Source organism: Panthera pardus, unplaced genomic scaffold (assembly GCF_024362965.1).
Source record: "Panthera pardus isolate Hobbes unplaced genomic scaffold, ASM2436296v1 HiC_scaffold_8, whole genome shotgun sequence".
Lineage (NCBI taxonomy): Eukaryota > Metazoa > Chordata > Mammalia > Carnivora > Felidae > Panthera > Panthera pardus.
In genome coordinates, this window is record NW_026527013.1 from 21,000,133 (window position 1) to 21,008,267 (window position 8,135).

At 43.7% G+C, this 8,135-nt stretch overlaps 1 long non-coding RNA gene across 1 annotated transcript; it reads left to right on the plus strand.

Moving 5' to 3' along the window:
* LOC109247899 (uncharacterized) lies at positions 1–2,742 on the plus strand. Its single transcript, XR_008420496.1, has 2 exons — positions 1–1,138; positions 2,409–2,742. It is a non-coding gene; the product is annotated as an uncharacterized LOC109247899 (long non-coding RNA).
* The last annotated feature ends 5,393 nt before the right edge of the window (positions 2,743–8,135 follow it).

The following is an 8,135-nucleotide window of genomic DNA, read 5'->3' on the forward strand; positions in this document are numbered from 1 at the left end:
GTGTCTAGGATACATCTGCGAAGGTTATTGCATAGAAATGCCTGAAGCTGGCAGACCTGATTACAGCAAAGTGAGCCTACTGCCTGTCCCAGTTGCTTCTGCTAAATTCACTTTTTGGCCTTCAGCATTTACAAGAGTAGCCTGTATATTTTGAACCTAGAGATGAAGCTGGAATGCTCTCTGCAAATCTTGTAGGGGAAGGGAAGTTAAAATAGGCAGATTTGAGATCTGGATTTTAAGAAAGGAAATGTAGTTTAGATGTGGTCATTTGTCTTAGGTCTAATTTTTATCTTGTCAAGGCAGTCCTTAAGCCTAGCTATTATTCCAATAAGACAACTGAGAGTCCCTTATACAGGATTTTTTTTTTTCAAATATAGTCAATTTATATTTTTTCAAATATAGTCAATGTCTGGCCATTGATGAATAGGATCTATTAATAGGGACTCAAACCAATAAGCCTTTTAATGGTTTAACCAAAGATACAAGGGGTGTCCAGAGAGGGCATATATGATATAACCCCCATGATCCAAAAGTTCACTCCCAAAATTAGTCTAAGAACAAAGACCTCTGTTGCACAGGAGGTAAGGAAGTCTCTGGTCTCTCATGAAATGGTGAGATGCCTCTAGTCACAGACCCTCTAATTTGTGACACTGGGTGGGTGCTACTGGGATGGGATTTTTCTAGCCCTGCCAAGCAACGAAGCTTGGACAACAAAGGCCCCTTATGGGCTGGGACCTTTTATGACAAATGCCCCTGCAAGCTGGCCTGGCCAGACAGAGTGCAAATTGTAACTATGCGTCTCTATTTGACTGGCCACCAAAGTGGACCTCAGTAAGTGTACCCTCCTGAAGGCAGAAATCAGAGAAAAATGTTCTCATGGGTCACAAAGCCAAACTCTTAGGACACAGAACAAAAGGAAAAACCTCATTCTGTTTTTACATAGAGGATCCACAGCACAGTTTGTTTAAATGGATGGCCAGTCTCTTTAACTCAACAGTCTCTGAGGTCAGCTTGAGAGTTGCCCAAGGAGCTAGTTCCACAATATTTTCTCCTGCTAATCTAAATTTACAGGAAGAAAAAAAGATTCTCACCACTCTATCTCCATTGGACTCTGTAGAGCTTCCAGGAGGCTGACATGGTAAGAGATCTTACCTTTTGCCAGTTGGATGTTGGATGTTGGATGTCCAGGATCTCTCAGCTGCTACAGTGTCTGGAGCGAGCGATGTCCAGTGAATTAAAGTATCCTGCCAACTACACCAACTGAAGAGAAGAAAAAATTCTTCTCTACTCTCAACATCTTCCAACTGGACTAGGAATTAAATTGACATGACACAGATTAACGAACAGGAAAAAATACCAGAGTTTCATTACGCATGTACAGAAGTCCAGTTATGGAATTGAGACTTCAAGAAATGATGAAGGCAGGCAGTTGTCATACTCTTTAGACAAAGAGACAATAAATCTGTGAGGAATTGACGGAACAAAGAAAACTTAACTTTGGGAGCCTCAATTAGTAAGAAATTCTAAACAGAATTTGGGCTGGGGTCATAAATTAGTAAAAAGTAACAAGAGTTATTTATACAGCCTTCTGGGCTCTGAATTTCCCATCTCTGGTGAGAAGGGTGTCTCTTTATCTCCTGGTACAGGGAGGGTACCTTTCACCTGGGAGATTTATTTTCTGCTTTCAGGGGGACAGAGGAGGGTCTGAGTGTCCTTCTTGCATAGGCTGTTTCTTCAGTAAATTTTACTTAAAATAATATACCAAAGTGGCACGTTTTGGGGTAGCCTGCCCTTGGCCCCTTCAGGCAGTCAGGCAACTGAGGGGTTTTTTTGTTTTGTTTTTAAGTTTTTATTTATTCATTTAAAGTAATCTCTACACCCGATGTGGGAATCAAACTCACCATCCTGAGATCAAGAGTCATGCTCTTGGGGCATCTGGGTGGCTCAGTAGATTAAGTGTCTGACTCTTGATTTCGGCTCAGGTCATCATCACATGAACCGTGAGATCAAGCCCTGAGTCGTGCTTGGTGCTGACAGCGCAGAATCCCTGCTTAGGATTCTCTCTGTCCCTTTCTCTCTGCCCTTCCCCCACTCACATGGGAGCTTGCTATCTCTCTCTCAAAATAAATAAATAAACATTAAAAAAAAAAAAAAAGAGTCATATGCTCTTCTGACTGAGCCAGCCAGGTGCCCTGGCAATTGAGGTTTGTATACGATATGCTGAGCCATGGAGAAAAGGGTGGGGGGCTAGGGCTTCAATGGGGAGAAAGACAATTCATAAGAAGATGAGAAGAGCAAATGTTTGGTAAACAAATGTTTGTCACGCGAGGCAGATAAGTTTTCTGTTTTTTTAAACAGCATTTTAAAAAATCTTGTTTGTTTGTTTGTTTGTTTGTTTGGAGAGAGAGAATCCCAAGCAGGGTCTGCACAGTCAACGTGAGGCTCAACACGGGGGCTTACCCCCACGAACTGTGAGATCATGACAGCTGGGATCAAGAGTTGGACGGGCAAGGGACTAAGCCACCCAGGCGCCCCACAGATAAGTCTTTCTGATGTAAACAGTTATCTCTGGTAACAGCTCTCTTCCTGTTACAGGCCCTCTATCTGAATTCCTTGGGCGGTTTTCCTGAGTCAGCTTAATTTCCTTCAGTTCAAAACAATCTACATGCCCAAGTGGCACACTCTGGGGTTGTGTTTTCTACTCCCCCTCAACTTCTTAAACAAGCCCTCACAATAACTACAGTTGTGTGACTCTTCTTTGGGAAGGCTGTGTGTGTGTGTGTGTGTGTGTGTGTGTGTGTGTGTGTGTATGAACATAATCACCACAGAGAAAAGCAAAATGTTGGAACACAATTGCAACCCATGGTAACTCCGTACAGCACATTTCAGCTGTCACACTCAGTTCACATAGAACACTTCTCACCTGACAAATTGCCTGCTTTTGCTAAATGAATGCTTCATTTCACGTACCACCAATAGGAAATAATGATGGCCATGCATGGAGGTAACATTCCTTTTCCAAGGAACCCGGGGCTGATTTCATATAATTCATGTGGCTTGTACCACGCCTGAATTACATGCAGTGTTCAGTTTCCCCCAAGGGATCAGCCTGTGGACGACTCCCAAGTGTGGCCTTCAGCTACTGAGTGAGGGAGGGTTTCTAGGTCTCTTGCCTAAAGAGCTCTCCTGGGCCCAGTGGCCAGGACACGCCTGTCATAGCGGGGGAGTTCAGATGTTCTCATTACAGCCTCAGTACTGCCCAGGAACCACAGTGCCACCTCTGCTCCTCCCCCCCCCCCCCCCCCGGCCCGCCCCCAGTTTGGACACTGGTCCTCCTAACATGTGACCACCTACTGGAATTCCTCAGAGAGGTCCTGAGCCCTAGGACCAGGGGGTCTGAAAAGAGGGGGTCTGAAATCGACTACATAATTTTCAGGGCCGAGTACAAAATACAAATATGGGCCCCTCCTCAAAAAATCATTAAGAAATGCTAGACAGCAACGGTAGAATATTTGACAATATTCAATCTTCGAGTGCAGGACCCTTCTGACCTTGGTTCCCTGTGTGACTACACAGGTCCCACACCCACAAAGCTGGCCCAGCCACAACTTTGAGCCTTTCTACATGCACTAGAAACATATTGTTTATTTAATGCTCTTAACCCCATTTTAATGATGAAGACTGAGAGGTTAAATAACTTTCCTAAAGTCACACAGCCAATAAGCCTTGAGTCTGGATTCATACTCTGCTTCTGACTGGAAAGTTCCAGCCCAGTTTCTAGGGCAAAGGGTAGGTAGTCATTCACATTTAACAAAGTCCATTGTTGGTAAACAATGCCTTTTTGTTCTGGAAGGAAGGGATGGGTTCTTCCCAGATAAACCTAGACTGCTCAGATCCAGGAAGAATTGCCTAGAGGCCCAGGGCCTCTGCCTCTAAACAAACAGAACTATTTCAAAAGGCTTAAAAATCCTTTCTGACAATTCAACCTGCAGTGCTTTGGCAATCCCCGATCTGTCACAGCAGTGCTGCTTCTGGGAGCGTTATTTATACCCCCCACCCCTCCTTGCAAGAAAAATAGCCTATGGTGTTTCACAGCTTTCACCTAAGAAAGCTCCACTGCTGGGGTGCCTGGGTGGCTCAGTCAGTTAAGCATCGACTCTTGATTTCAGCTCAGGTCATGATCTGAGTTCCTGAGTTTGAACCCCGGGTGGTTCTCCCTCTCTCTCTGCCTCTGCCCGCTCATGCTCTCTCTCTCTCAAAATAAATAAAATTTAAAAACTTAAAGAAAAAGAAAACGCCACTCCTTCCGGCCTCAGGACCCTATCCATCCCCACATCGGAGCTCTGGTGTCTCTGGGGTCTCCCAGTGCACCCACCTTGGGCCTGCCCTGGAGAAGGGTCTAGCGCTGCAGAGACAAAAGCAGGGGTGGAGGGTGGAAGAGGAGGCTCCTGAAAACTCACTGTAGAGCTGGCCCTGGAAGCCCCCAAAAGGGATCTCTTTACCCCTTGGTGCCACCTCCATGAGGCATTAGGGGCTGAATGCTAAGGAAGAGGTCCAGGATGTCAAGGATAAGTGGAAGGGAGGCCATGGAAACCAGGAGTGCCTCCCTGAGAAGGCAGCTGCCTCCAGTTTGGAATTGATGATGGAGAGCCTGATTTATCCCAGGTTTTGCATAAATTAAAAAAAAAATCACTGCTTTATTTTCACAGTGGATTTTAAGGTTTCTCTTATGGATGCAGTATAATAATTCACAATAGTTTTTACACTGAATAATCAAGCTGAGTATATCTTATTGGAGAAAAGACAGAACATGTTCATGTTCAATATTTTTATTTTTGGTTCTACATCAATCTTACATTTCCTGCTGGTCCTGAATTCTTGCAATCATTTACCTTTGTCCAGTCACAATTAAAATGCAGTAAAGGAAGAGAACCCCAGAGGCCACATGAACTGATGGAATAAAAATCTGCCCCACCACAGAATCCCAAGACTGATGCAAAGAATTTCTCCTCATGAAAGTTGCTTTCTGCTTTGTGCTCCTGCCTTGTGGTATTGATTAGTGTACAAGACTCTCCTGAATTTGAACATACAGCAAGATGTTCTTGATCTCTTGGTGCATCTAGCAAGATGAATGCCAGTGAGAACCAACATTTTCCAGATGATCTGACATCAAAAGTAGATCACGATTCTAAAATGCAGGTCTTGATTTCTGAAACTAACTTGCAACAGGATAAAGTGTACATATCAACCAGCATAGGCTAGGTTATGGTGCAATAACACAAACTCCCACATCTTAGTAGCTTTTTTAAAAAAAAATTTTTTTTTAATTTTTTAAAATTTTTTAGACACAGAGAGCATGAGTCGGGGCAGAACAGAGAGAGAGGGAGACACAGAATCCAAAGCAGGCTTCACCCTGTCAGCATAGAGCCCGACGCGGGGCTCGAACCCACAAACTGTGAGGTCATGACCTGAGCCAATATCGGATGGTCAAATGACTGAACCATCCAGGTGCCCCAACATCTTAGTAGCTTTAAACATCAAAGGTTCACTTTCTATTTTCAATACCTGTCCTTTGTGGGTTAGCAGGATGGCTCTTCCCATCTGTCACTCAGGTTTTAGGTTGGCAAAAAAGCCACCATCTTGAAGGTTGTCAGTTGCTAAGCCCAAGGGGAAAATGCTCAGGAAGGTTTCACCTGGGCAGCTAACTGCCCAGAAATGAACCACACCACTTCTACTCGCTATGCCACCGGTTGGCCATAACTAGCTGAATGACTCTTCTCAACCACAAGAGGGCCAGGAAGTGCTGGAAGGGGAGAGAACTGGACTTCGGTGGTAAATAGCACGAGCACACACCACCATGGTTTGAGGTTGGAGGATAACAGGGTGAATGTCGATAGAGGGACAGGGACTTGAGGGGGACGGCTGCTGACTCTGCCGGACTGGCAATGTGCACTAACACTCCAAACCTCCACAGGCATCTGAAACCTCAAACGGCTGCAATCATTTGTGATCAGCTTTCTCAACAAGCAGGGCTTATTTACAGCAAAGTTCCAAGGTCAGAAAGCCCAAGACTGAGCACTGATCTCACAAATTTGTACCATTCACTACCCTGATGACCTCTTTGAGCTTGTGTGCGGGGAGCGGGGCCGGGGGTGGTGGTGTGCAGATTTCAGAGTTACAGGGACCAAGTACTTCACCCATGTCGAATTCCTGAGATTCAGCACTGTTAGTGGAGACGGGTACCATTACTGCCATCTTCCCCTGGTCACTGATGACCTAACCTCACCCAGGAACAACCTCTTCCTTTGCTCTAAAAGGGGATGTTTTAGAGCCACCTGGGTGCCTCAGTTGGTTAAGCGTCTGACTTAGGCTCAGGTCATGATCTCACGGTTCGTGAGTTCGAGCCCTGAGTCGGGCACTGTGCTGACAGCCCGGAGCCTGGAGCCTGCTTCAGATTCAGTTTCTCCCCCTCTCTTTCTGCCCTTCCCCCACTCGTGTTCTGTCTCTGTCTCTCTCTCTCAAAAATAAATAAACATTAAAAAAAAAAACTTTAAAAGGGAACATTCAAATTAAAGCTTAATCCAGGGGCACCTGGGTGGTTCAGTTGGTTAATTATCCGACTCTCGATGTTGGCTCAGGTCATGATTTCACAGTTCTTGAGTTCGAGCCCCACGTTGGGCTCTGTACTGACAGTGGGGAGCCTACCTGGGATTCTCTCTCTCCTCTCTCTCTCAAGACTAATAAACTTAAAAAATTTTAAATTAAAGCTTAATCTGATGAATAAATTCAGTAAATTCTCCCTCAATAGGGTATAAGTAATGTACCCCAGTACATGCCTTCTTTCCTTCAGCTTGCTCGAATAATGCAGAAGGCTTATATATTTGACTTAAATGGTTGTTTTTCTTTTTTTAAAGTAAGCTCTATGCCTAATGTGGGGCTTAAACTCACAACCCCGAGATCAAAAGTCACATGCTCTACCGACTGAGCCACCCAGTCGGTAAATTATCTTTTCAACAGTTTTTTTTTTTTTTTTTTAACGTTTATTTATTTTTGAGACAGAGAGAGACAGAGCATGAATGGGGGAGGGTCAGAGAGAGGGAGACACAGAATCTGAAACAGGCTCCAGGCTCTGAGCTGTCAGCACAGGGGCCCGATGCGGGGCTCGAACTCACGGACCGCGAGATCGTGACCTGAGCCGAAGTCGGCGCTCAACCGACTGAGCCACCCAGGCGCCCCTCAACAGTTTTTTTTAAACATAGAATAGCATTGCAAAAAGTAACACATATGTAAGCCTTAATAATATTAGAATACCATTTTAAATACCTGTTTAGAAGTACTATAACTTATTTGTATAAATTATCTTCTCAATGGATATTTAGATTGCTCTATACTCACAACTCTGGGCTGGATATCTCATGTCCATTTAAAGGGGATCAGAATATGCCATCCCAAAATATGCCACTTTGGCATAAGGATTACTTTGAATTGAAGAAATTTCAGGACAGATGCAGAAAAGGCTCCCTGCCCTCCTCCTTCCTACATAAAAGCAGGATATAAATTTCCAATGAGAAAGAGTCCTCCCTGTACCAGGAGAGGGAGAGCCAATGCCAAAGGTGAATCTGTACAAACAAATCTTACTAACAGCAATCCTTATCTTCTATTAGTTCCATATATATAATATATATATTTTATATATATATATCTTCCATATATATATAATATATATATATAATATATATATATATATATATATACACTTTCCCACAATTTATTACCCGCACAAGTATGAACCCCTTTTGTCTCGTCACATCTTTCAAATTTATTGCTTTTTGTTTAAACTGGTATATATATATATATAAGCTCTCAGGCCTATTGGCCTCTTTGTGGTTTTTACTTCATTTCTCTGAGGCCCCCCATATACATATGAAATAAACTTCTCTCTGTTGATCTGTCTTCTGTCAGTTTAGTTCGTAGGGCCTCAACCACTGAACCTAAGAGAATAGAGGACAAAGTCTTTTTCCTTCCCTACATCATCTTTGTCTACACAACCAGTTATTTCCTCGTACTGAAGTTGCCTGTCACATTTTTTAATTAAAAAAAAAATTTTAATGTTTATTTTTGAGAGAGAGAGAGAG